Source organism: Daphnia pulicaria, chromosome 4 (assembly GCF_021234035.1).
Source record: "Daphnia pulicaria isolate SC F1-1A chromosome 4, SC_F0-13Bv2, whole genome shotgun sequence".
NCBI lineage: Eukaryota > Metazoa > Arthropoda > Branchiopoda > Diplostraca > Daphniidae > Daphnia > Daphnia pulicaria.
In genome coordinates, this window is record NC_060916.1 from 5173744 (window position 1) to 5194089 (window position 20346).

At 41.8% G+C, this 20346-nt stretch overlaps 78 non-coding genes across 78 annotated transcripts; 27 read left to right on the forward strand and 51 right to left on the reverse strand.

Moving 5' to 3' along the window:
• Positions 1-158: 158 nt before the first annotated feature.
• On the reverse strand, positions 159-254 carry Trnay-gua. Its single transcript has 2 exons — positions 218-254; positions 159-194 (listed from the first exon to the last, which is right to left on the reverse strand). It is a non-coding gene; the product is annotated as a tRNA-Tyr (tRNA).
• A 171-nt stretch (positions 255-425) lies between these two features.
• On the forward strand, positions 426-497 carry Trnaq-uug. Its single transcript has one exon. It is a non-coding gene; the product is annotated as a tRNA-Gln (tRNA).
• A 100-nt stretch (positions 498-597) lies between these two features.
• Trnap-cgg lies at positions 598-669 on the forward strand. Its single transcript has one exon. It is a non-coding gene; the product is annotated as a tRNA-Pro (tRNA).
• Positions 670-977: 308 nt separating this feature from the next.
• Positions 978-1050, reverse strand: Trnar-ucg. Its single transcript has one exon. It is a non-coding gene; the product is annotated as a tRNA-Arg (tRNA).
• Positions 1051-1121: 71 nt separating this feature from the next.
• On the reverse strand, positions 1122-1203 carry Trnal-aag. Its single transcript has one exon. It is a non-coding gene; the product is annotated as a tRNA-Leu (tRNA).
• A 70-nt stretch (positions 1204-1273) lies between these two features.
• Trnap-ugg lies at positions 1274-1345 on the reverse strand. Its single transcript has one exon. It is a non-coding gene; the product is annotated as a tRNA-Pro (tRNA).
• A 503-nt stretch (positions 1346-1848) lies between these two features.
• On the forward strand, positions 1849-1920 carry Trnaq-uug. The gene has a single exon. It is a non-coding gene; the product is annotated as a tRNA-Gln (tRNA).
• A 100-nt stretch (positions 1921-2020) lies between these two features.
• On the forward strand, positions 2021-2092 carry Trnap-cgg. The gene has a single exon. It is a non-coding gene; the product is annotated as a tRNA-Pro (tRNA).
• Positions 2093-2400: 308 nt separating this feature from the next.
• Trnar-ucg lies at positions 2401-2473 on the reverse strand. Its single transcript has one exon. It is a non-coding gene; the product is annotated as a tRNA-Arg (tRNA).
• Positions 2474-2544: 71 nt separating this feature from the next.
• On the reverse strand, positions 2545-2626 carry Trnal-aag. Its single transcript has one exon. It is a non-coding gene; the product is annotated as a tRNA-Leu (tRNA).
• Positions 2627-2696: 70 nt separating this feature from the next.
• Trnap-ugg lies at positions 2697-2768 on the reverse strand. The gene has a single exon. It is a non-coding gene; the product is annotated as a tRNA-Pro (tRNA).
• Positions 2769-3004: 236 nt separating this feature from the next.
• On the reverse strand, positions 3005-3100 carry Trnay-gua. Its single transcript has 2 exons — positions 3064-3100; positions 3005-3040 (listed from the first exon to the last, which is right to left on the reverse strand). It is a non-coding gene; the product is annotated as a tRNA-Tyr (tRNA).
• A 171-nt stretch (positions 3101-3271) lies between these two features.
• Trnaq-uug lies at positions 3272-3343 on the forward strand. The gene has a single exon. It is a non-coding gene; the product is annotated as a tRNA-Gln (tRNA).
• A 100-nt stretch (positions 3344-3443) lies between these two features.
• Positions 3444-3515, forward strand: Trnap-cgg. Its single transcript has one exon. It is a non-coding gene; the product is annotated as a tRNA-Pro (tRNA).
• A 308-nt stretch (positions 3516-3823) lies between these two features.
• Positions 3824-3896, reverse strand: Trnar-ucg. The gene has a single exon. It is a non-coding gene; the product is annotated as a tRNA-Arg (tRNA).
• Positions 3897-3967: 71 nt separating this feature from the next.
• Trnal-aag lies at positions 3968-4049 on the reverse strand. Its single transcript has one exon. It is a non-coding gene; the product is annotated as a tRNA-Leu (tRNA).
• Positions 4050-4119: 70 nt separating this feature from the next.
• Positions 4120-4191, reverse strand: Trnap-ugg. The gene has a single exon. It is a non-coding gene; the product is annotated as a tRNA-Pro (tRNA).
• A 236-nt stretch (positions 4192-4427) lies between these two features.
• Trnay-gua lies at positions 4428-4523 on the reverse strand. The gene is made up of 2 exons: positions 4487-4523; positions 4428-4463 (listed from the first exon to the last, which is right to left on the reverse strand). It is a non-coding gene; the product is annotated as a tRNA-Tyr (tRNA).
• A 171-nt stretch (positions 4524-4694) lies between these two features.
• On the forward strand, positions 4695-4766 carry Trnaq-uug. The gene has a single exon. It is a non-coding gene; the product is annotated as a tRNA-Gln (tRNA).
• A 100-nt stretch (positions 4767-4866) lies between these two features.
• On the forward strand, positions 4867-4938 carry Trnap-cgg. Its single transcript has one exon. It is a non-coding gene; the product is annotated as a tRNA-Pro (tRNA).
• A 308-nt stretch (positions 4939-5246) lies between these two features.
• On the reverse strand, positions 5247-5319 carry Trnar-ucg. Its single transcript has one exon. It is a non-coding gene; the product is annotated as a tRNA-Arg (tRNA).
• A 71-nt stretch (positions 5320-5390) lies between these two features.
• Trnal-aag lies at positions 5391-5472 on the reverse strand. The gene has a single exon. It is a non-coding gene; the product is annotated as a tRNA-Leu (tRNA).
• Positions 5473-5542: 70 nt separating this feature from the next.
• Positions 5543-5614, reverse strand: Trnap-ugg. The gene has a single exon. It is a non-coding gene; the product is annotated as a tRNA-Pro (tRNA).
• A 236-nt stretch (positions 5615-5850) lies between these two features.
• Positions 5851-5946, reverse strand: Trnay-gua. The gene is made up of 2 exons: positions 5910-5946; positions 5851-5886 (listed from the first exon to the last, which is right to left on the reverse strand). It is a non-coding gene; the product is annotated as a tRNA-Tyr (tRNA).
• Positions 5947-6144: 198 nt separating this feature from the next.
• On the forward strand, positions 6145-6216 carry Trnaq-uug. Its single transcript has one exon. It is a non-coding gene; the product is annotated as a tRNA-Gln (tRNA).
• Positions 6217-6316: 100 nt separating this feature from the next.
• Positions 6317-6388, forward strand: Trnap-cgg. The gene has a single exon. It is a non-coding gene; the product is annotated as a tRNA-Pro (tRNA).
• Positions 6389-6696: 308 nt separating this feature from the next.
• Trnar-ucg lies at positions 6697-6769 on the reverse strand. Its single transcript has one exon. It is a non-coding gene; the product is annotated as a tRNA-Arg (tRNA).
• Positions 6770-6840: 71 nt separating this feature from the next.
• Trnal-aag lies at positions 6841-6922 on the reverse strand. The gene has a single exon. It is a non-coding gene; the product is annotated as a tRNA-Leu (tRNA).
• A 70-nt stretch (positions 6923-6992) lies between these two features.
• Positions 6993-7064, reverse strand: Trnap-ugg. The gene has a single exon. It is a non-coding gene; the product is annotated as a tRNA-Pro (tRNA).
• A 236-nt stretch (positions 7065-7300) lies between these two features.
• Trnay-gua lies at positions 7301-7396 on the reverse strand. The gene is made up of 2 exons: positions 7360-7396; positions 7301-7336 (listed from the first exon to the last, which is right to left on the reverse strand). It is a non-coding gene; the product is annotated as a tRNA-Tyr (tRNA).
• Positions 7397-7567: 171 nt separating this feature from the next.
• On the forward strand, positions 7568-7639 carry Trnaq-uug. The gene has a single exon. It is a non-coding gene; the product is annotated as a tRNA-Gln (tRNA).
• Positions 7640-7739: 100 nt separating this feature from the next.
• On the forward strand, positions 7740-7811 carry Trnap-cgg. The gene has a single exon. It is a non-coding gene; the product is annotated as a tRNA-Pro (tRNA).
• A 308-nt stretch (positions 7812-8119) lies between these two features.
• Positions 8120-8192, reverse strand: Trnar-ucg. Its single transcript has one exon. It is a non-coding gene; the product is annotated as a tRNA-Arg (tRNA).
• A 71-nt stretch (positions 8193-8263) lies between these two features.
• Trnal-aag lies at positions 8264-8345 on the reverse strand. Its single transcript has one exon. It is a non-coding gene; the product is annotated as a tRNA-Leu (tRNA).
• Positions 8346-8415: 70 nt separating this feature from the next.
• On the reverse strand, positions 8416-8487 carry Trnap-ugg. The gene has a single exon. It is a non-coding gene; the product is annotated as a tRNA-Pro (tRNA).
• A 236-nt stretch (positions 8488-8723) lies between these two features.
• Trnay-gua lies at positions 8724-8819 on the reverse strand. Its single transcript has 2 exons — positions 8783-8819; positions 8724-8759 (listed from the first exon to the last, which is right to left on the reverse strand). It is a non-coding gene; the product is annotated as a tRNA-Tyr (tRNA).
• A 171-nt stretch (positions 8820-8990) lies between these two features.
• On the forward strand, positions 8991-9062 carry Trnaq-uug. The gene has a single exon. It is a non-coding gene; the product is annotated as a tRNA-Gln (tRNA).
• A 100-nt stretch (positions 9063-9162) lies between these two features.
• Trnap-cgg lies at positions 9163-9234 on the forward strand. Its single transcript has one exon. It is a non-coding gene; the product is annotated as a tRNA-Pro (tRNA).
• A 308-nt stretch (positions 9235-9542) lies between these two features.
• On the reverse strand, positions 9543-9615 carry Trnar-ucg. The gene has a single exon. It is a non-coding gene; the product is annotated as a tRNA-Arg (tRNA).
• A 71-nt stretch (positions 9616-9686) lies between these two features.
• Trnal-aag lies at positions 9687-9768 on the reverse strand. The gene has a single exon. It is a non-coding gene; the product is annotated as a tRNA-Leu (tRNA).
• A 70-nt stretch (positions 9769-9838) lies between these two features.
• Trnap-ugg lies at positions 9839-9910 on the reverse strand. The gene has a single exon. It is a non-coding gene; the product is annotated as a tRNA-Pro (tRNA).
• A 236-nt stretch (positions 9911-10146) lies between these two features.
• Trnay-gua lies at positions 10147-10242 on the reverse strand. The gene is made up of 2 exons: positions 10206-10242; positions 10147-10182 (listed from the first exon to the last, which is right to left on the reverse strand). It is a non-coding gene; the product is annotated as a tRNA-Tyr (tRNA).
• Positions 10243-10440: 198 nt separating this feature from the next.
• On the forward strand, positions 10441-10512 carry Trnaq-uug. The gene has a single exon. It is a non-coding gene; the product is annotated as a tRNA-Gln (tRNA).
• Positions 10513-10612: 100 nt separating this feature from the next.
• Positions 10613-10684, forward strand: Trnap-cgg. The gene has a single exon. It is a non-coding gene; the product is annotated as a tRNA-Pro (tRNA).
• A 308-nt stretch (positions 10685-10992) lies between these two features.
• Trnar-ucg lies at positions 10993-11065 on the reverse strand. The gene has a single exon. It is a non-coding gene; the product is annotated as a tRNA-Arg (tRNA).
• A 71-nt stretch (positions 11066-11136) lies between these two features.
• Positions 11137-11218, reverse strand: Trnal-aag. Its single transcript has one exon. It is a non-coding gene; the product is annotated as a tRNA-Leu (tRNA).
• Positions 11219-11288: 70 nt separating this feature from the next.
• Positions 11289-11360, reverse strand: Trnap-ugg. The gene has a single exon. It is a non-coding gene; the product is annotated as a tRNA-Pro (tRNA).
• A 530-nt stretch (positions 11361-11890) lies between these two features.
• Trnaq-uug lies at positions 11891-11962 on the forward strand. Its single transcript has one exon. It is a non-coding gene; the product is annotated as a tRNA-Gln (tRNA).
• Positions 11963-12062: 100 nt separating this feature from the next.
• On the forward strand, positions 12063-12134 carry Trnap-cgg. Its single transcript has one exon. It is a non-coding gene; the product is annotated as a tRNA-Pro (tRNA).
• Positions 12135-12442: 308 nt separating this feature from the next.
• Trnar-ucg lies at positions 12443-12515 on the reverse strand. The gene has a single exon. It is a non-coding gene; the product is annotated as a tRNA-Arg (tRNA).
• A 71-nt stretch (positions 12516-12586) lies between these two features.
• Trnal-aag lies at positions 12587-12668 on the reverse strand. The gene has a single exon. It is a non-coding gene; the product is annotated as a tRNA-Leu (tRNA).
• Positions 12669-12738: 70 nt separating this feature from the next.
• On the reverse strand, positions 12739-12810 carry Trnap-ugg. Its single transcript has one exon. It is a non-coding gene; the product is annotated as a tRNA-Pro (tRNA).
• A 530-nt stretch (positions 12811-13340) lies between these two features.
• Positions 13341-13412, forward strand: Trnaq-uug. Its single transcript has one exon. It is a non-coding gene; the product is annotated as a tRNA-Gln (tRNA).
• Positions 13413-13512: 100 nt separating this feature from the next.
• Trnap-cgg lies at positions 13513-13584 on the forward strand. Its single transcript has one exon. It is a non-coding gene; the product is annotated as a tRNA-Pro (tRNA).
• Positions 13585-13892: 308 nt separating this feature from the next.
• Positions 13893-13965, reverse strand: Trnar-ucg. The gene has a single exon. It is a non-coding gene; the product is annotated as a tRNA-Arg (tRNA).
• A 71-nt stretch (positions 13966-14036) lies between these two features.
• Trnal-aag lies at positions 14037-14118 on the reverse strand. Its single transcript has one exon. It is a non-coding gene; the product is annotated as a tRNA-Leu (tRNA).
• A 70-nt stretch (positions 14119-14188) lies between these two features.
• On the reverse strand, positions 14189-14260 carry Trnap-ugg. Its single transcript has one exon. It is a non-coding gene; the product is annotated as a tRNA-Pro (tRNA).
• A 236-nt stretch (positions 14261-14496) lies between these two features.
• On the reverse strand, positions 14497-14592 carry Trnay-gua. The gene is made up of 2 exons: positions 14556-14592; positions 14497-14532 (listed from the first exon to the last, which is right to left on the reverse strand). It is a non-coding gene; the product is annotated as a tRNA-Tyr (tRNA).
• Positions 14593-14763: 171 nt separating this feature from the next.
• Trnaq-uug lies at positions 14764-14835 on the forward strand. The gene has a single exon. It is a non-coding gene; the product is annotated as a tRNA-Gln (tRNA).
• A 100-nt stretch (positions 14836-14935) lies between these two features.
• On the forward strand, positions 14936-15007 carry Trnap-cgg. The gene has a single exon. It is a non-coding gene; the product is annotated as a tRNA-Pro (tRNA).
• Positions 15008-15315: 308 nt separating this feature from the next.
• Positions 15316-15388, reverse strand: Trnar-ucg. Its single transcript has one exon. It is a non-coding gene; the product is annotated as a tRNA-Arg (tRNA).
• Positions 15389-15459: 71 nt separating this feature from the next.
• Trnal-aag lies at positions 15460-15541 on the reverse strand. Its single transcript has one exon. It is a non-coding gene; the product is annotated as a tRNA-Leu (tRNA).
• A 70-nt stretch (positions 15542-15611) lies between these two features.
• On the reverse strand, positions 15612-15683 carry Trnap-ugg. Its single transcript has one exon. It is a non-coding gene; the product is annotated as a tRNA-Pro (tRNA).
• A 236-nt stretch (positions 15684-15919) lies between these two features.
• Positions 15920-16015, reverse strand: Trnay-gua. The gene is made up of 2 exons: positions 15979-16015; positions 15920-15955 (listed from the first exon to the last, which is right to left on the reverse strand). It is a non-coding gene; the product is annotated as a tRNA-Tyr (tRNA).
• Positions 16016-16186: 171 nt separating this feature from the next.
• Trnaq-uug lies at positions 16187-16258 on the forward strand. The gene has a single exon. It is a non-coding gene; the product is annotated as a tRNA-Gln (tRNA).
• Positions 16259-16358: 100 nt separating this feature from the next.
• Positions 16359-16430, forward strand: Trnap-cgg. Its single transcript has one exon. It is a non-coding gene; the product is annotated as a tRNA-Pro (tRNA).
• A 308-nt stretch (positions 16431-16738) lies between these two features.
• Trnar-ucg lies at positions 16739-16811 on the reverse strand. Its single transcript has one exon. It is a non-coding gene; the product is annotated as a tRNA-Arg (tRNA).
• A 71-nt stretch (positions 16812-16882) lies between these two features.
• Trnal-aag lies at positions 16883-16964 on the reverse strand. The gene has a single exon. It is a non-coding gene; the product is annotated as a tRNA-Leu (tRNA).
• A 645-nt stretch (positions 16965-17609) lies between these two features.
• Positions 17610-17681, forward strand: Trnaq-uug. Its single transcript has one exon. It is a non-coding gene; the product is annotated as a tRNA-Gln (tRNA).
• A 100-nt stretch (positions 17682-17781) lies between these two features.
• On the forward strand, positions 17782-17853 carry Trnap-cgg. The gene has a single exon. It is a non-coding gene; the product is annotated as a tRNA-Pro (tRNA).
• A 308-nt stretch (positions 17854-18161) lies between these two features.
• Positions 18162-18234, reverse strand: Trnar-ucg. Its single transcript has one exon. It is a non-coding gene; the product is annotated as a tRNA-Arg (tRNA).
• A 71-nt stretch (positions 18235-18305) lies between these two features.
• Trnal-aag lies at positions 18306-18387 on the reverse strand. Its single transcript has one exon. It is a non-coding gene; the product is annotated as a tRNA-Leu (tRNA).
• Positions 18388-18457: 70 nt separating this feature from the next.
• Trnap-ugg lies at positions 18458-18529 on the reverse strand. Its single transcript has one exon. It is a non-coding gene; the product is annotated as a tRNA-Pro (tRNA).
• A 236-nt stretch (positions 18530-18765) lies between these two features.
• Positions 18766-18861, reverse strand: Trnay-gua. Its single transcript has 2 exons — positions 18825-18861; positions 18766-18801 (listed from the first exon to the last, which is right to left on the reverse strand). It is a non-coding gene; the product is annotated as a tRNA-Tyr (tRNA).
• A 171-nt stretch (positions 18862-19032) lies between these two features.
• On the forward strand, positions 19033-19104 carry Trnaq-uug. Its single transcript has one exon. It is a non-coding gene; the product is annotated as a tRNA-Gln (tRNA).
• A 480-nt stretch (positions 19105-19584) lies between these two features.
• On the reverse strand, positions 19585-19657 carry Trnar-ucg. Its single transcript has one exon. It is a non-coding gene; the product is annotated as a tRNA-Arg (tRNA).
• Positions 19658-19728: 71 nt separating this feature from the next.
• Trnal-aag lies at positions 19729-19810 on the reverse strand. Its single transcript has one exon. It is a non-coding gene; the product is annotated as a tRNA-Leu (tRNA).
• A 70-nt stretch (positions 19811-19880) lies between these two features.
• On the reverse strand, positions 19881-19952 carry Trnap-ugg. Its single transcript has one exon. It is a non-coding gene; the product is annotated as a tRNA-Pro (tRNA).
• Between the last annotated feature and the right edge of the window lie 394 nt (positions 19953-20346).

A 20346-nucleotide genomic window follows, 5' to 3' on the forward strand; every position in this document is an offset into this window, starting at 1 on the left:
TCATATTTACACGGTGATGTTGTCAACTTTCCGTTGTAGATATGCGTACCCCAATAGTACATGTTGGATTTTCCATTACTACACTCTATTTTGAATATACATGACTATCAGCTTTATCTATTTTCTGTTGCCCACTCAATGCGTAATCACAAGTGCTCTCCTTCGAGCCGGAGTTGAACCAGCGACCTATGGATTCCTTGCATTTTACATCGTGTCACTACAGTCCACCGCTCTACCAACTGAGCTATCGAAGGTTGTTTTATTTCCGTCGAACATCGCAATATAGTCCATTAACATGCACCAAAAGATCATGTTTTAAATCATCGAAATCACTGAGTTGAAGGAATCAGCACATGGCCCTAAATTCCACCAAATTTAACGACAAATTTACATTGTAGTAGCAGTGCTGGTGACATCCGTTGGAAGGTTCCATGGTGTAATGGTTATCACATCAGACTTTGACTCTGATAATCTGAGTTCGATTCTCAGTGGGACCTTTTTTAATCCAATTTCTATCAATCGTGTTTATTTTTATGCACGACATTTGGATTGTAATAATAATAAAATAATTTTCGAATCAATAATGAAAGATAATAGGGCTCATTGGTCTAGTAGTATGATACTTGCTTCGGGTGTAAGTGATCCCGGGTTCAATTCCCGGATGGGCCCCAATTGTTTTACTTTTGGCACCGATCCCTGCCATTAGACACATCATGTGTTCTAAGGTACAGTCACGAGTCCCAAATGTTTTTTCCTAAGGAAATACCACAGCTTAATTTGGTATAGGGAATAGAGATCGTACGATAGGGATTCATTGATTCCACTCCTTAGACCAATTTTTTGGGCGGGAACCTCGGATGTTCTCTTTGATGTGTACTTTGGCTTACAACCAGGAGCAATTGCAAATGGATTGCTAATTCTTTGTTTGTAAATTTTCGCGCGCGCATTTCGAAATAGCCAAAATAACCGTTTGCGAGTGATCGTAGCAGGACTCGAACCTGCAATTTTCGGATCCGAAGTCCGACGCCTTATCCATTAGGCCACACGACCATTAACGTTGCCCGTAAGTGCACAATCACCGATTCCTTGCTATGCTACAACAGTTTGAGCAAAATTGACGTTGGCAGCGATGGGATTCGAACCCATGCCCCCGAAGAGACTGGTGCCTTAAACCAGCGCCTTGGACCGCTCGGCCACGCTACCACATTTGCAATGTTAACATTCATCTAAGTAATACAATAAGAGGTTTATCATCTCAGCTGAAATATTGTAGGGGCTCATCCGGGATTTGAACCCGGGGCCTCTTACACCCAAAGCAAGAATCATACCACTAGACCAATGAGCCACGCAACTTTTCTAACACCGTTTGTTGCCGGCTACAATTACTAACCATTAATTGTGTCCCATTTTTGAGCTATACATTTCATATTTACACGGTGATGTTGTCAACTTTCCGTTGTAGATATGCGTACCCCAATAGTACATGTTGGATTTTCCATTACTACACTCTATTTTGAATATACATGACTATCAGCTTTATCTATTTTCTGTTGCCCACTCAATGCGTAATCACAAGTGCTCTCCTTCGAGCCGGAGTTGAACCAGCGACCTATGGATTCCTTGCATTTTACATCGTGTCACTACAGTCCACCGCTCTAACAACTGAGCTATCGAAGGTTGTTTTATTTCCGTCGAACATCGCAATATAGTCCATTAACATGCACCAAAAGATCATGTTTTAAATCATCGAAATCACTGAGTTGAAGGAATCAGCACATGGCCCTAAATTCCACCAAATTTAACGACAAATTTACATTGTAGTAGCAGTGCTGGTGACATCCGTTGGAAGGTTCCATGGTGGAATGGTTATCACATCAGACTTTGACTCTGATAATCTGAGTTCGATTCTCAGTGGGACCTTTTTTAATCCAATTTCTATCAATCGTGTTTATTTTTATGCACGACATTTGGATTGTAATAATAATAAAATAATTTTCGAATCAATAATGAAAGATAATAGGGCTCATTGGTCTAGTAGTATGATACTTGCTTCGGGTGTAAGTGATCCCGGGTTCAATTCCCGGATGGGCCCCAATTGTTTTACTTTTGGCACCGATCCCTGCCATTAGACACATCATGTGTTCTAAGGTACAGTCACGAGTCCCAAATGTTTTTTCCTAAGGAAATACCACAGCTTAATTTGGTATAGGGAATAGAGATCGTACGATAGGGATTCATTGATTCCACTCCTTAGACCAATTTTTTGGGCGGGAACCTCGGATGTTCTCTTTGATGTGTACTTTGGCTTACAACCAGGAGCAATTGCAAATGGATTGCTAATTCTTTGTTTGTAAATTTTCGCGCGCGCATTTCGAAATAGCCAAAATAACCGTTTGCGAGTGATCGTAGCAGGACTCGAACCTGCAAACTTCGGATCCGAAGTCCGACGCCTTATCCATTAGGCCACACGACCATTAACGTTGCCCGTAAGTGCACAATCACCGATTCCTTGCTATGCTACAACAGTTTGAGCAAAATTGACGTTGGCAGCGATGGGATTCGAACCCATGCCCCCGAAGAGACTGGTGCCTTAAACCAGCGCCTTGGACCGCTCGGCCACGCTACCACATTTGCAATGTTAACATTCATCTAAGTAATACAATAAGAGGTTTACCATCTCAGCTGAAATATTGTAGGGGCTCATCCGGGATTTGAACCCGGGGCCTCTTACACCCAAAGCAAGAATCATACCACTAGACCAATGAGCCACGCAACTTTTCTAACACCGTTTGTTGCCGGCTACAATTACTAACCATTAATTGTGTCCCATTTTTGAGCTATACATTTCATATTTACACGGTGATGTTGTCAACTTTCCGTTGTAGATATGCGTACCCCAATAGTACATGTTGGATTTTCCATTACTACACTCTATTTTGAATATACATGACTATCAGCTTTATCTATTTTCTGTTGCCCACTCAATGCGTAATCACAAGTGCTCTCCTTCGAGCCGGAGTTGAACCAGCGACCTATGGATTCCTTGCATTTTACATCGTGTCACTACAGTCCACCGCTCTACCAACTGAGCTATCGAAGGTTGTTTTATTTCCGTCGAACATCGCAATATATTCCATTAACATGCACCAAAAGATCATGTTTTAAATCATCGAAATCACTGAGTTGAAGGAATCAGCACATGGCCCTAAATTCCACCAAATTTAACGACAAATTTACATTGTAGTAGCAGTGCTGGTGACATCCATTGGAAGGTTCCATGGTGTAATGGTTATCACATCAGACTTTGACTCTGATAATCTGAGTTCGATTCTCAGTGGGACCTTTTTTAATCCAATTTCTATCAATCGTGTTTATTTTTATGCACGACATTTGGATTGTAATAATAATAAAATAATTTTCGAATCAATAATGAAAGATAATAGGGCTCATTGGTCTAGTAGTATGATACTTGCTTCGGGTGTAAGTGATCCCGGGTTCAATTCCCGGATGGGCCCCAATTGTTTTACTTTTGGCACCGATCCCTGCCATTAGACACATCATGTGTTCTAAGGTACAGTCACGAGTCCCAAATGTTTTTTCCTAAGGAAATACCACAGCTTAATTTGGTATAGGGAATAGAGATCGTACGATAGGGATTCATTGATTCCACTCCTTAGACCAATTTTTTGGGCGGGAACCTCGGATGTTCTCTTTGATGTGTACTTTGGCTTACAACCAGGAGCAATTGCAAATGGATTGCTAATTCTTTGTTTGTAAATTTTCGCGCGCGCATTTCGAAATAGCCAAAATAACCGTTTGCGAGTGATCGTAGCAGGACTCGAACCTGCAAACTTCGGATCCGAAGTCCGACGCCTTATCCATTAGGCCACACGACCATTAACGTTGCCCGTAAGTGCACAATCACCGATTCCTTGCTATGCTACAACAGTTTGGGCAAACTTGACGTTGGCAGCGATGGGATTCGAACCCATGCCCCCGAAGAGACTGGTGCCTTAAACCAGCGCCTTGGACCGCTCGGCCACGCTACCACATTTGCAATGTTAACATTCATCTAAGTAATACAATAAGAGGTTTACCATCTCAGCTGAAATATTGTAGGGGCTCATCCGGGATTTGAACCCGGGGCCTCTTACACCCAAAGCAAGAATCATACCACTAGACCAATGAGCCACGCAACTTTTCTAACACCGTTTGTTGCCGGCTACAATTACTAACCATTAATTGTGTCCCATTTTTGAGCTATACATTTCATATTTACACGGTGATGTTGTCAACTTTCCGTTGTAGATATGCGTACCCCAATAGTACATGTTGGATTTTCCATTACTACACTCTATTTTGAATATACATGACTATCAGCTTTATCTATTTTCTGTTGCCCACTCAATGCGTAATCACAAGTGCTCTCCTTCGAGCCGGAGTTGAACCAGCGGCCTATGGATTCCTTGCATTTTACATCGTGTCACTACAGTCCACCGCTCTACCAACTGAGCTATCGAAGGTTGTTTTATTTCCGTCGAACATCGCAATATAGTCCATTAACATGCACCAAAAGATCATGTTTTAAATCATCGAAATCTTTGAGTTAAAGGAATCAGCACATGGCCCTAAATTCCACCAAATTTAACGACAAATTTACATTGTAGTAGCAGTGCTGGTGACATCCGTTGGAAGGTTCCATGGTGTAATGGTTATCACATCAGACTTTGACTCTGATAATCTGAGTTCGATTCTCAGTGGGACCTTTTTTAATCCAATTTCTATCAATCGTGTTTATTTTTATGCACGACATTTGGATTGTAATAATAATAAAATAATTTTCGAATCAATAATGAAAGATAATAGGGCTCATTGGTCTAGTAGTATGATACTTGCTTCGGGTGTAAGTGATCCCGGGTTCAATTCCCGGATGGGCCCCAATTGTTTTACTTTTGGCACCGATCCCTGCCATTAGACACATCATGTGTTCTAAGGTACAGTCACGAGTCCCAAATGTTTTTTCCTAAGGAAATACCACAGCTTAATTTGGTATAGGGAATAGAGATCGTACGATAGGGATTCATTGATTCCACTCCTTAGACCAATTTTTTGGGCGGGAACCTCGGATGTTCTCTTTGATGTGTACTTTGGCTTACAACCAGGAGCAATTGCAAATGGATTGCTAATTCTTTGTTTGTAAATTTTCGCGCGCGCATTTCGAAATAGCCAAAATAACCGTTTGCGAGTGATCGTAGCAGGACTCGAACCTGCAATCTTCGGATCCGAAGTCCGACGCCTTATCCATTAGGCCACACGACCATTAACGTTGCCCGTAAGTGCACAATCACCGATTCCTTGCTATGCTACAACAGTTTGGGCAAAATTGACGTTGGCAGCGATGGGATTCGAACCCATGCCCCCGAAGAGACTGGTGCCTTAAACCAGCGCCTTGGACCGCTCGGCCACGCTACCACATTTGCAATGTTAACATTCATCTAAGTAATACAATAAGAGGTTTACCATCTCAGCTGAAATATTGTAGGGGCTCATCCGGGATTTGAACCCGGGGCCTCTTACACCCAAAGCAAGAATCATACCACTAGACCAATGAGCCACGCAACTTTTCTAACACCGTTTGTTGCCGGCTACAATTACTAACCATTAATTGTGTCCCATTTTTGAGCTATACATTTCATATTTACACGGTGATGTTGTCAACTTTCCGTTGTAGATATGCGTACCCCAATAGTACATGTTGGATTTTCCATTACTACACTCTATTTTGAATATACATGACTATCAGCTTTATCTATTTTCTGTTGCCCACTCAATGCGTAATCACAAGTGCTCTCCTTCGAGCCGGAGTTGAACCAGCGACCTATGGATTCCTTGCATTTTACATCGTGTCACTACAGTCCACCGCTCTACCAACTGAGCTATCGAAGGTTGTTTTATTATTATTTCCGAATTATTCCGAATTATTTTCGTCGAACATCGCAATATAGTCCATTAACATGCACCAAAAGATCATGTTTTAAATCATCGAAATCACTGAGTTGAAGGAATCAGCACATGGCCCTAAATTCCACCAAATTTAACGACAAATTTACATTGTAGTAGCAGTGCTGGTGACATCCGTTGGAAGGTTCCATGGTGTAATGGTTATCACATCAGACTTTGACTCTGATAATCTGAGTTCGATTCTCAGTGGGACCTTTTTTAATCCAATTTCTATCAATCGTGTTTATTTTTATGCACGACATTTGGATTGTAATAATAATAAAATAATTTTCGAATCAATAATGAAAGATAATAGGGCTCATTGGTCTAGTAGTATGATACTTGCTTCGGGTGTAAGTGATCCCGGGTTCAATTCCCGGATGGGCCCCAATTGTTTTACTTTTGGCACCGATCCCTGCCATTAGACACATCATGTGTTCTAAGGTACAGTCACGAGTCCCAAATGTTTTTTCCTAAGGAAATACCACAGCTTAATTTGGTATAGGGAATAGAGATCGTACGATAGGGATTCATTGATTCCACTCCTTAGACCAATTTTTTGGGCGGGAACCTCGGATGTTCTCTTTGATGTGTACTTTGGCTTACAACCAGGAGCAATTGCAAATGGATTGCTAATTCTTTGTTTGTAAATTTTCGCGCGCGCATTTCGAAATAGCCAAAATAACCGTTTGCGAGTGATCGTAGCAGGACTCGAACCTGCAATCTTCGGATCCGAAGTCCGACGCCTTATCCATTAGGCCACACGACCATTAACGTTGCCCGTAAGTGCACAATCACCGATTCCTTGCTATGCTACAACAGTTTGAGCAAAATTGACGTTGGCAGCGATGGGATTCGAACCCATGCCCCCGAAGAGACTGGTGCCTTAAACCAGCGCCTTGGACCGCTCGGCCACGCTACCACATTTGCAATGTTAACATTCATCTAAGTAATACAATAAGAGGTTTACCATCTCAGCTGAAATATTGTAGGGGCTCATCCGGGATTTGAACCCGGGGCCTCTTACACCCAAAGCAAGAATCATACCACTAGACCAATGAGCCACGCAACTTTTCTAACACCGTTTGTTGCCGGCTACAATTACTAACCATTAATTGTGTCCCATTTTTGAGCTATACATTTCATATTTACACGGTGATGTTGTCAACTTTCCGTTGTAGATATGCGTACCCCAATAGTACATGTTGGATTTTCCATTACTACACTCTATTTTGAATATACATGACTATCAGCTTTATCTATTTTCTGTTGCCCACTCAATGCGTAATCACAAGTGCTCTCCTTCGAGCCGGAGTTGAACCAGCGACCTATGGATTCCTTGCATTTTACATCGTGTCACTACAGTCCACCGCTCTACCAACTGAGCTATCGAAGGTTGTTTTATTTCCGTCGAACATCGCAATATATTCCATTAACATGCACCAAAAGATCATGTTTTAAATCATCGAAATCACTGAGTTGAAGGAATCAGCACATGGCCCTAAATTCCACCAAATTTAACGACAAATTTACATTGTAGTAGCAGTGCTGGTGACATCCATTGGAAGGTTCCATGGTGTAATGGTTATCACATCAGACTTTGACTCTGATAATCTGAGTTCGATTCTCAGTGGGACCTTTTTTAATCCAATTTCTATCAATCGTGTTTATTTTTATGCACGACATTTGGATTGTAATAATAATAAAATAATTTTCGAATCAATAATGAAAGATAATAGGGCTCATTGGTCTAGTAGTATGATACTTGCTTCGGGTGTAAGTGATCCCGGGTTCAATTCCCGGATGGGCCCCAATTGTTTTACTTTTGGCACCGATCCCTGCCATTAGACACATCATGTGTTCTAAGGTACAGTCACGAGTCCCAAATGTTTTTTCCTAAGGAAATACCACAGCTTAATTTGGTATAGGGAATAGAGATCGTACGATAGGGATTCATTGATTCCACTCCTTAGACCAATTTTTTGGGCGGGAACCTCGGATGTTCTCTTTGATGTGTACTTTGGCTTACAACCAGGAGCAATTGCAAATGGATTGCTAATTCTTTGTTTGTAAATTTTCGCGCGCGCATTTCGAAATAGCCAAAATAACCGTTTGCGAGTGATCGTAGCAGGACTCGAACCTGCAAACTTCGGATCCGAAGTCCGACGCCTTATCCATTAGGCCACACGACCATTAACGTTGCCCGTAAGTGCACAATCACCGATTCCTTGCTATGCTACAACAGTTTGGGCAAACTTGACGTTGGCAGCGATGGGATTCGAACCCATGCCCCCGAAGAGACTGGTGCCTTAAACCAGCGCCTTGGACCGCTCGGCCACGCTACCACATTTGCAATGTTAACATTCATCTAAGTAATACAATAAGAGGTTTACCATCTCAGCTGAAATATTGTAGGGGCTCATCCGGGATTTGAACCCGGGGCCTCTTACACCCAAAGCAAGAATCATACCACTAGACCAATGAGCCACGCAACTTTTCTAACACCGTTTGTTGCCGGCTACAATTACTAACCATTAATTGTGTCCCATTTTTGAGCTATACATTTCATATTTACACGGTGATGTTGTCAACTTTCCGTTGTAGATATGCGTACCCCAATAGTACATGTTGGATTTTCCATTACTACACTCTATTTTGAATATACATGACTATCAGCTTTATCTATTTTCTGTTGCCCACTCAATGCGTAATCACAAGTGCTCTCCTTCGAGCCGGAGTTGAACCAGCGGCCTATGGATTCCTTGCATTTTACATCGTGTCACTACAGTCCACCGCTCTACCAACTGAGCTATCGAAGGTTGTTTTATTTCCGTCGAACATCGCAATATAGTCCATTAACATGCACCAAAAGATCATGTTTTAAATCATCGAAATCTTTGAGTTAAAGGAATCAGCACATGGCCCTAAATTCCACCAAATTTAACGACAAATTTACATTGTAGTAGCAGTGCTGGTGACATCCGTTGGAAGGTTCCATGGTGTAATGGTTATCACATCAGACTTTGACTCTGATAATCTGAGTTCGATTCTCAGTGGGACCTTTTTTAATCCAATTTCTATCAATCGTGTTTATTTTTATGCACGACATTTGGATTGTAATAATAATAAAATAATTTTCGAATCAATAATGAAAGATAATAGGGCTCATTGGTCTAGTAGTATGATACTTGCTTCGGGTGTAAGTGATCCCGGGTTCAATTCCCGGATGGGCCCCAATTGTTTTACTTTTGGCACCGATCCCTGCCATTAGACACATCATGTGTTCTAAGGTACAGTCACGAGTCCCAAATGTTTTTTCCTAAGGAAATACCACAGCTTAATTTGGTATAGGGAATAGAGATCGTACGATAGGGATTCATTGATTCCACTCCTTAGACCAATTTTTTGGGCGGGAACCTCGGATGTTCTCTTTGATGTGTACTTTGGCTTACAACCAGGAGCAATTGCAAATGGATTGCTAATTCTTTGTTTGTAAATTTTCGCGCGCGCATTTCGAAATAGCCAAAATAACCGTTTGCGAGTGATCGTAGCAGGACTCGAACCTGCAATCTTCGGATCCGAAGTCCGACGCCTTATCCATTAGGCCACACGACCATTAACGTTGCCCGTAAGTGCACAATCACCGATTCCTTGCTATGCTACAACAGTTTGGGCAAAATTGACGTTGGCAGCGATGGGATTCGAACCCATGCCCCCGAAGAGACTGGTGCCTTAAACCAGCGCCTTGGACCGCTCGGCCACGCTACCACATTTGCAATGTTAACATTCATCTAAGTAATACAATAAGAGGTTTACCATCTCAGCTGAAATATTGTAGGGGCTCATCCGGGATTTGAACCCGGGGCCTCTTACACCCAAAGCAAGAATCATACCACTAGACCAATGAGCCACGCAACTTTTCTAACACCGTTTGTTGCCGGCTACAATTACTAACCATTAATTGTGTCCCATTTTTGAGCTATACATTTCATATTTACACGGTGATGTTGTCAACTTTCCGTTGTAGATATGCGTACCCCAATAGTACATGTTGGATTTTCCATTACTACACTCTATTTTGAATATACATGACTATCAGCTTTATCTATTTTCTGTTGCCCACTCAATGCGTAATCACAAGTGCTCTCCTTCGAGCCGGAGTTGAACCAGCGACCTATGGATTCCTTGCATTTTACATCGTGTCACTACAGTCCACCGCTCTACCAACTGAGCTATCGAAGGTTGTTTTATTATTATTTCCGAATTATTCCGAATTATTTTCGTCGAACATCGCAATATAGTCCATTAACATGCACCAAAAGATCATGTTTTAAATCATCGAAATCACTGAGTTGAAGGAATCAGCACATGGCCCTAAATTCCACCAAATTTAACGACAAATTTACATTGTAGTAGCAGTGCTGGTGACATCCGTTGGAAGGTTCCATGGTGTAATGGTTATCACATCAGACTTTGACTCTGATAATCTGAGTTCGATTCTCAGTGGGACCTTTTTTAATCCAATTTCTATCAATCGTGTTTATTTTTATGCACGACATTTGGATTGTAATAATAATAAAATAATTTTCGAATCAATAATGAAAGATAATAGGGCTCATTGGTCTAGTAGTATGATACTTGCTTCGGGTGTAAGTGATCCCGGGTTCAATTCCCGGATGGGCCCCAATTGTTTTACTTTTGGCACCGATCCCTGCCATTAGACACATCATGTGTTCTAAGGTACAGTCACGAGTCCCAAATGTTTTTTCCTAAGGAAATACCACAGCTTAATTTGGTATAGGGAATAGAGATCGTACGATAGGGATTCATTGATTCCACTCCTTAGACCAATTTTTTGGGCGGGAACCTCGGATGTTCTCTTTGATGTGTACTTTGGCTTACAACCAGGAGCAATTGCAAATGGATTGCTAATTCTTTGTTTGTAAATTTTCGCGCGCGCATTTCGAAATAGCCAAAATAACCGTTTGCGAGTGATCGTAGCAGGACTCGAACCTGCAATCTTCGGATCCGAAGTCCGACGCCTTATCCATTAGGCCACACGACCATTAACGTTGCCCGTAAGTGCACAATCACCGATTCCTTGCTATGCTACAACAGTTTGAGCAAAATTGACGTTGGCAGCGATGGGATTCGAACCCATGCCCCCGAAGAGACTGGTGCCTTAAACCAGCGCCTTGGACCGCTCGGCCACGCTACCACATTTGCAATGTTAACATTCATCTAAGTAATACAATAAGAGGTTTACCATCTCAGCTGAAATATTGTAGGGGCTCATCCGGGATTTGAACCCGGGGCCTCTTACACCCAAAGCAAGAATCATACCACTAGACCAATGAGCCACGCAACTTTTCTAACACCGTTTGTTGCCGGCTACAATTACTAACCATTAATTGTGTCCCATTTTTGAGCTATACATTTCATATTTACACGGTGATGTTGTCAACTTTCCGTTGTAGATATGCGTACCCCAATAGTACATGTTGGATTTTCCATTACTACACTCTATTTTGAATATACATGACTATCAGCTTTATCTATTTTCTGTTGCCCACTCAATGCGTAATCACAAGTGCTCTCCTTCGAGCCGGAGTTGAACTAGCGACCTATGGATTCCTTGCATTTTACATCGTGTCACTACAGTCCACCGCTCTACCAACTGAGCTATCGAAGGTTGTTTTATTATTATTTCCGAATTATTCCGAATTATTTTCGTCGAACATCGCAATATAGTCCATTAACATGCACCAAAAGATCATGTTTTAAATCATCGAAATCACTGAGTTGAAGGAATCAGCACATGGCCCTAAATTCCACCAAATTTAACGACAAATTTACATTGTAGTAGCAGTGCTGGTGACATCCGTTGGAAGGTTCCATGGTGTAATGGTTATCACATCAGACTTTGACTCTGATAATCTGAGTTCGATTCTCAGTGGGACCTTTTTTAATCCAATTTCTATCAATCGTGTTTATTTTTATGCACGACATTTGGATTGTAATAATAATAAAATAATTTTCGAATCAATAATGAAAGATAATAGGGCTCATTGGTCTAGTAGTATGATACTTGCTTCGGGTGTAAGTGATCCCGGGTTCAATTCCCGGATGGGCCCCAATTGTTTTACTTTTGGCACCGATCCCTGCCATTAGACACATCATGTGTTCTAAGGTACAGTCACGAGTCCCAAATGTTTTTTCCTAAGGAAATACCACAGCTTAATTTGGTATAGGGAATAGAGATCGTACGATAGGGATTCATTGATTCCACTCCTTAGACCAATTTTTTGGGCGGGAACCTCGGATGTTCTCTTTGATGTGTACTTTGGCTTACAACCAGGAGCAATTGCAAATGGATTGCTAATTCTTTGTTTGTAAATTTTCGCGCGCGCATTTCGAAATAGCCAAAATAACCGTTTGCGAGTGATCGTAGCAGGACTCGAACCTGCAATCTTCGGATCCGAAGTCCGACGCCTTATCCATTAGGCCACACGACCATTAACGTTGCCCGTAAGTGCACAAGCACCGATTCCTTGCTATGCTACAACAGTTTGAGCAAAATTGACGTTGGCAGCGATGGGATTCGAACCCATGCCCCCGAAGAGACTGGTGCCTTAAACCAGCGCCTTGGACCGCTCGGCCACGCTACCACATTTGCAATGTTAACATTCATCTAAGTAATACAATAAGAGGTTTACCATCTCAGCTGAAATATTGTAGGGGCTCATCCGGGATTTGAACCCGGGGCCTCTTACACCCAAAGCAAGAATCATACCACTAGACCAATGAGCCACGCAACTTTTCTAACACCGTTTGTTGCCGGCTACAATTACTAACCATTAATTGTGTCCCATTTTTGAGCTATACATTTCATATTTACACGGTGATGTTGTCAACTTTCCGTTGTAGATATGCGTACCCCAATAGTACATGTTGGATTTTCCATTACTACACTCTATTTTGAATATACATGACTATCAGCTTTATCTATTTTCTGTTGCCCACTCAATGCGTAATCACAAGTGCTCTCCTTCGAGCCGGAGTTGAACTAGCGACCTATGGATTCCTTGCATTTTACATCGTGTCACTACAGTCCACCGCTCTACCAACTGAGCTATCGAAGGTTGTTTTATTATTATTTCCGAATTATTCCGAATTATTTTCGTCGAACATCGCAATATAGTCCATTAACATGCACCAAAAGATCATGTTTTAAATCATCGAAATCACTGAGTTGAAGGAATCAGCACATGGCCCTAAATTCCACCAAATTTAACGACAAATTTACATTGTAGTAGCAGTGCTGGTGACATCCGTTGGAAGGTTCCATGGTGTAATGGTTATCACATCAGACTTTGACTCTGATAATCTGAGTTCGATTCTCAGTGGGACCTTTTTTAATCCAATTTCTATCAATCGTGTTTATTTTTATGCACGACATTTGGATTGTAATAATAATAAAATAATTTTCGAATCAATAATGAAAGATAATAGGGCTCATTGGTCTAGTAGTATGATACTTGCTTCGGGTGTAAGTGATCCCGGGTTCAATTCCCGGATGGGCCCCAATTGTTTTACTTTTGGCACCGATCCCTGCCATTAGACACATCATGTGTTCTAAGGTACAGTCACGAGTCCCAAATGTTTTTTCCTAAGGAAATACCACAGCTTAATTTGGTATAGGGAATAGAGATCGTACGATAGGGATTCATTGATTCCACTCCTTAGACCAATTTTTTGGGCGGGAACCTCGGATGTTCTCTTTGATGTGTACTTTGGCTTACAACCAGGAGCAATTGCAAATGGATTGCTAATTCTTTGTTTGTAAATTTTCGCGCGCGCATTTCGAAATAGCCAAAATAACCGTTTGCGAGTGATCGTAGCAGGACTCGAACCTGCAATCTTCGGATCCGAAGTCCGACGCCTTATCCATTAGGCCACACGACCATTAACGTTGCCCGTAAGTGCACAAGCACCGATTCCTTGCTATGCTACAACAGTTTGAGCAAAATTGACGTTGGCAGCGATGGGATTCGAACCCATGCCCCCGAAGAGACTGGTGCCTTAAACCAGCGCCTTGGACCGCTCGGCCACGCTACCACATTTGCAATGTTAACATTCATCTAAGTAATACAATAAGAGGTTTACCATCTCAGCTGAAATATTGTAGGGGCTCATCCGGGATTTGAACCCGGGGCCTCTTACACCCAAAGCAAGAATCATACCACTAGACCAATGAGCCACGCAACTTTTCTAACACCGTTTGTTGCCGGCTACAATTACTAACCATTAATTGTGTCCCATTTTTGAGCTATACATTTCATATTTACACGGTGATGTTGTCAACTTTCCGTTGTAGATATGCGTACCCCAATAGTACATGTTGGATTTTCCATTACTACACTCTATTTTGAATATACATGACTATCAGCTTTATCTATTTTCTGTTGCCCACTCAATGCGTAATCACAAGAGCTCTCCTTCGAGCCGGAGTTGAACCAGCGGCCTATGGATTCCTTGCATTTTACATCGTGTCACTACAGTCCACCGCTCTACCAACTGAGCTATCGAAGGTTGTTTTCTTTCCGTCGAACATCGCAATATAGTCCATTAACATGCACCAAAAGATCATGTTTTAAATCATCGAAATCACTGAGTTGAAGGAATCAGCACATGGCCCTAAATTCCACCAAATTTAACGACAAATTTACATTGTAGTAGCAGTGCTGGTGACATCCGTTGGAAGGTTCCATGGTGTAATGGTTATCACATCAGACTTTGACTCTGATAATCTGGGTTCGATTCTCAGTGGGACCTTTTTTAATCCAATTTCTATCAATCGTGTTTATTTTTATGCACGACATTTGGATTGTAATAATAATAAAATAATTTTCGAATCAATAATGAAAGATAATAGGGCTCATTGGTCTAGTAGTATGATACTTGCTTCGGGTGTAAGTGATCCCGGGTTCAATTCCCGGATGGGCCCCAATTGTTTTACTTTTGGCACCGATCCCTGCCATTAGACACATCATGTGTTCTAAGGTACAGTCACGAGTCCCAAATGTTTTTTCCTAAGGAAATACCACAGCTTAATTTGGTATAGGGAATAGAGATCGTACGATAGGGATTCATTGATTCCACTCCTTAGACCAATTTTTTGGGCGGGAACCTCGGATGTTCTCTTTGATGTGTACTTTGGCTTACAACCAGGAGCAATTGCAAATGGATTGCTAATTCTTTGTTTGTAAATTTTCGCGCGCGCATTTCGAAATAGCCAAAATAACCGTTTGCGAGTGATCGTAGCAGGACTCGAACCTGCAATCTTCGGATCCGAAGTCCGACGCCTTATCCATTAGGCCACACGACCATTAACGTTGCCCGTAAGTGCACAATCACCGATTCCTTGCTATGCTACAACAGTTTGAGCAAAATTGACGTTGGCAGCGATGGGATTCGAACCCATGCCCCCGAAGAGACTGGTGCCTTAAACCAGCGCCTTGGACCGCTCGGCCACGCTACCACTTTTGCAATGTTAACATTCATCTAAGTAATACAATAAGAGGTTTACCATCTCAGCTGAAATATTGTAGGGGCTCATCCGGGATTTGAACCCGGGGCCTCTTACACCCAAAGCAAGAATCATACCACTAGACCAATGAGCCACGCAACTTTTCTAACACCGTTTGTTGCCGGCTACAATTACTAACCATTAATTGTGACCCATTTTTGAGCTATACATTTCATATTTACACGGTGATGTTGTCAACTTTCCGTTGTAGATATGCGTACCCCAATAGTACATGTTGGATTTTCCATTACTACACTCTATTTTGAATATACATGACTATCAGCTTTATCTATTTTGTGTTGCCCACTCAATGCGTAATCACAAGTGCTCTCCTTCGAGCCGGAGTTGAACCAGCGACCTATGGATTCCTTGCATTTTACATCGTGTCACTACAGTCCACCGCTCTACCAACTGAGCTATCGAAGGTTGTTTTGTTTCCGTCGAACATCGCAATATAGTCCATTAACATGCACCAAAAGATCATGTTTTAAATCATCGAAATCACTGAGTTGAAGGAATCAGCACATGGCCCTAAATTCCACCAAATTTAACGACAAATTTACATTGTAGTAGCAGTGCTGGTGACATCCGTTGGAAGGTTCCATGGTGTAATGGTTATCACATCAGACTTTGACTTTGATAATCTGAGTTCGATTCTCAGTGGGACCTTTTTTAATCCAATTTCTATCAATCGTGTTTATTTTTATGCACGACATTTGGATTGTAATAATAATAAAATAATTTTCGAATCAATAATGAAAGATAATAGGGCTCATTGGTCTAGTAGTATGATACTTGCTTCGGGTGTAAGTGATCCCGGGTTCAATTCCCGGATGGGCCCCAATTGTTTTACTTTTGGCACCGATCCCTGCCATTAGACACATCATGTGTTCTAAGGTACAGTCACGAGTCCCAAATGTTTTTTCCTAAGGAAATACCACAGCTTAATTTGGTATAGGGAATAGAGATCGTACGATAGGGATTCATTGATTCCACTCCTTAGACCAATTTTTTGGGCGGGAACCTCGGATGTTCTCTTTGATGTGTACTTTGGCTTACAACCAGGAGCAATTGCAAATGGATTGCTAATTCTTTGTTTGTAAATTTTCGCGCGCGCATTTCGAAATAGCCAAAATAACCGTTTGCGAGTGATCGTAGCAGGACTCGAACCTGCAATCTTCGGATCCGAAGTCCGACGCCTTATCCATTAGGCCACACGACCATTAACGTTGCCCGTAAGTGCACAATCACCGATTCCTTGCTATGCTACAACAGTTTGAGCAAAATTGACGTTGGCAGCGATGGGATTCGAACCCATGCCCCCGAAGAGACTGGTGCCTTAAACCAGCGCCTTGGACCGCTCGGCCACGCTACCACTTTTGCAATGTTAACATTCATCTAAGTAATACAATAAGAGGTTTACCATCTCAGCTGAAATATTGTAGGGGCTCATCCGGGATTTGAACCCGGGGCCTCTTACACCCTAAGCAAGAATCATACCACTAGACCAATGAGCTACGCAACTTTTCTAACACCGTTTGTTGCCGGCTACAATTACTAACCATTAATTGTGTCCCATTTTTGAGCTATACATTTTATATTTACACGGTGATGTTGTCAACTTTCCGTTGTAGATATGCGTACCCCAATAGTACATGTTGGATTTTCCATTACTACACTCTATTTTGAATATACATGACTATCAGCTTTATCTATTTTCTGTTGCCCACTCAATGCGTAATCACAAGTGCTCTCCTTCGAGCCGGAGTTGAACGAGCGACCTATGGATTCCTTGCATTTTACATCGTGTCACTACAGTCCACCGCTCTACCAACTGAGCTATCGAAGGTTGTTTTATTTCCGTCGAACATCGCAATATAGTCCATTAACATGCACCAAAAGATCATGTTTTAAATCATCGAAATCACTGAGTTGAAGGAATCAGCACATGGCCCTAAATTCCACCAAATTTAACGACAAATTTACATTGTAGTAGCAGTGCTGGTGACATCCGTTGGAAGGTTCCATGGTGTAATGGTTATCACATCAGACTTTGACTCTGATAATCTGAGTTCGATTCTCAGTGGGACCTTTTTTAATCCAATTTCTATCAATCGTGTTTATTTTTATGCACGACATTTGGATTGTAATAATAATAAAATAATTTTCGAATCAATAATGAAAGATAATAGGGCTCATTGGTCTAGTAGTATGATACTTGCTTCGGGTGTAAGTGATCCCGGGTTCAATTCCCGGATGGGCCCCAATTGTTTTACTTTTGGCACCGATCCCTGCCATTAGACACATCATGTGTTCTAAGGTACAGTCACGAGTCCCAAATGTTTTTTCCTAAGGAAATACCACAGCTTAATTTGGTATAGGGAATAGAGATCGTACGATAGGGATTCATTGATTCCACTCCTTAGACCAATTTTTTGGGCGGGAACCTCGGATGTTCTCTTTGATGTGTACTTTGGCTTACAACCAGGAGCAATTGCAAATGGATTGCTAATTCTTTGTTTGTAAATTTTCGCGCGCGCATTTCGAAATAGCCTAAATAACCGTTTGCGAGTGATCGTAGCAGGACTCGAACCTGCAATCTTCGGATCCGAAGTCCGACGCCTTATCCATTAGGCCACACGACCATTAACGTTGCCCGTAAGTGCACAATCACCGATTCCTTGCTATGCTACAACAGTTTGAGCAAAATTGACGTTGGCAGCGATGGGATTCGAACCCATGCCCCCGAAGAGACTGGTGCCTTATTCCAGCGCCTTGGACCGCTCGGCCACGCTACCACATTTGAAATGTTAACATTCATCTAAATAATACAATAAGAGGTTTACCATCTCAGCTGAAATATTGTAGGGGCTCATCCGGGATTTAAACCCGGGGCCTCTTACACCCAAAGCAAGAATCATACCACTAGACCAATGAGCCACGCAACTTTTCTAACACCGTTTGTTGCCGGCTACAATTACTAACCATTAATTGTGTCCCATTTTTGAGCTATACATTTCATATTTACACGGTGATGTTGTCAACTTTCCGTTGTAGATATGCGTACCCCAATAGTACATGTTGGATTTTCCATTACTACACTCTATTTTGAATATACATGACTATCAGCTTTATCTATTTTCTGTTGCCCACTCAATGCGTAATCGCAAGTGCTCTCCTTCGAGCCGGAGTTGAACCAGCGACCTATGGATTCCTTGCATTTTACATCGTGTCACTACAGTCCACCGCTCTACCAACTGAGCTATCGAAGGTTGTTTTATTTCCGTCGAACATCGCAATATATTCCATTAACATGCACCAAAAGATCATGTTTTAAATCATCGTAATCACTGAGTTGAAGGAATCAGCACATGGCCCTAAATTCCACCAAATTTAACGACAAATTTACATTGTAGTAGCAGTGCTGGTGACATCCGTTGAAAGGTTCCATGGTGTAATGGTTATCACATCAGACTTTGACTCTGATAATCTGAGTTCGATTCTCAGTGGGACCTTTTTTAATCCAATTTCTATCAATCGTGTTTATATTTATGCACGACATTTGGATTGTAATAATAATAAAATAATTTTCGAATCAATAATGAAAGATAATAGGGCTCATTGGTCTAGTAGTATGATACTTGCTTCGGGTGTAAGTGATACCGGGTTCAATTCCCGGATGGGCCCCAATTGTTTTACTTTTGGCACCGATCCCTGCCATTAGACACATCATGTGTTCTAAGGTACAGTCACGAGTCCCAAATGTTTTTTCCTAAGGAAATACCACAGCTTAATTTGGTATAGGGAATAGAGATCGTACGATAGGGATTCATTGATTCCACTCCTTAGACCAATTTTTTGGGCGGGAACCTCGGATGTTCTCTTTGATGTGTACTTTGGCTTACAACCAGGAGCAATTGCAAATGGATTGCTAATTCTTTGTTTGTAAATTTTCGCGCGCGCATTTCGAAATAGCCAAAATAACCGTTTGCGAGTGATCGTAGCAGGACTCGAACCTGCAATCTTCGGATCCGAAGTCCGACGCCTTATCCATTAGGCCACACGACCATTAACGTTGCCCGTAAGTGCACAATCACCGATTCCTTGCTATGCTACAACAGTTTGAGCAAAATTGAAGTTGGCAGCGATGGGATTCGAACCCATGCCCCCGAAGAGACTGGTGCCTTAAACCAGCGCCTTGGACCGCTCGGCCACGCTACCACATTTGCAATGTTAACATTCATCTAAATAATACAATAAGAGGTTTACCATCTCAGCTGAAATATTGTAGGGGCTCATCCGGGATTTGAACCCGGGGCCTCTTACACCCAAAGCAAGAATCATACCACTAGACCAATGAGCCACGCAACTTTTCTAACACCGTTTGTTGCCGGCTACAATTACTAACCATTAATTGTGTCCCATTTTTGAGCTATACATTTCATATTTACACGGTGATGTTGTCAACTTTCCGTTGTAGATATGCGTACCCCAATAGTACATGTTGGATTTTCCATTACTACACTCTATTTTGAATATACATGACTACAGTGCCGGTCCACTTATGCGACCACTTTGTGCAGCGGTCGTATAATTGGATGGTCGCATAACCGGCCAAATGAATTAGTAGTATGTAGAAGGTGATGACTGAATCTTAGTAACACTTTGCTTAAGGAAAACAAATTGTTACGACTGACGAAATTCATCTTTGTTCGAAAAAGTCCAACCCTTTTTCAATAATGAAGGTCAACGATGAT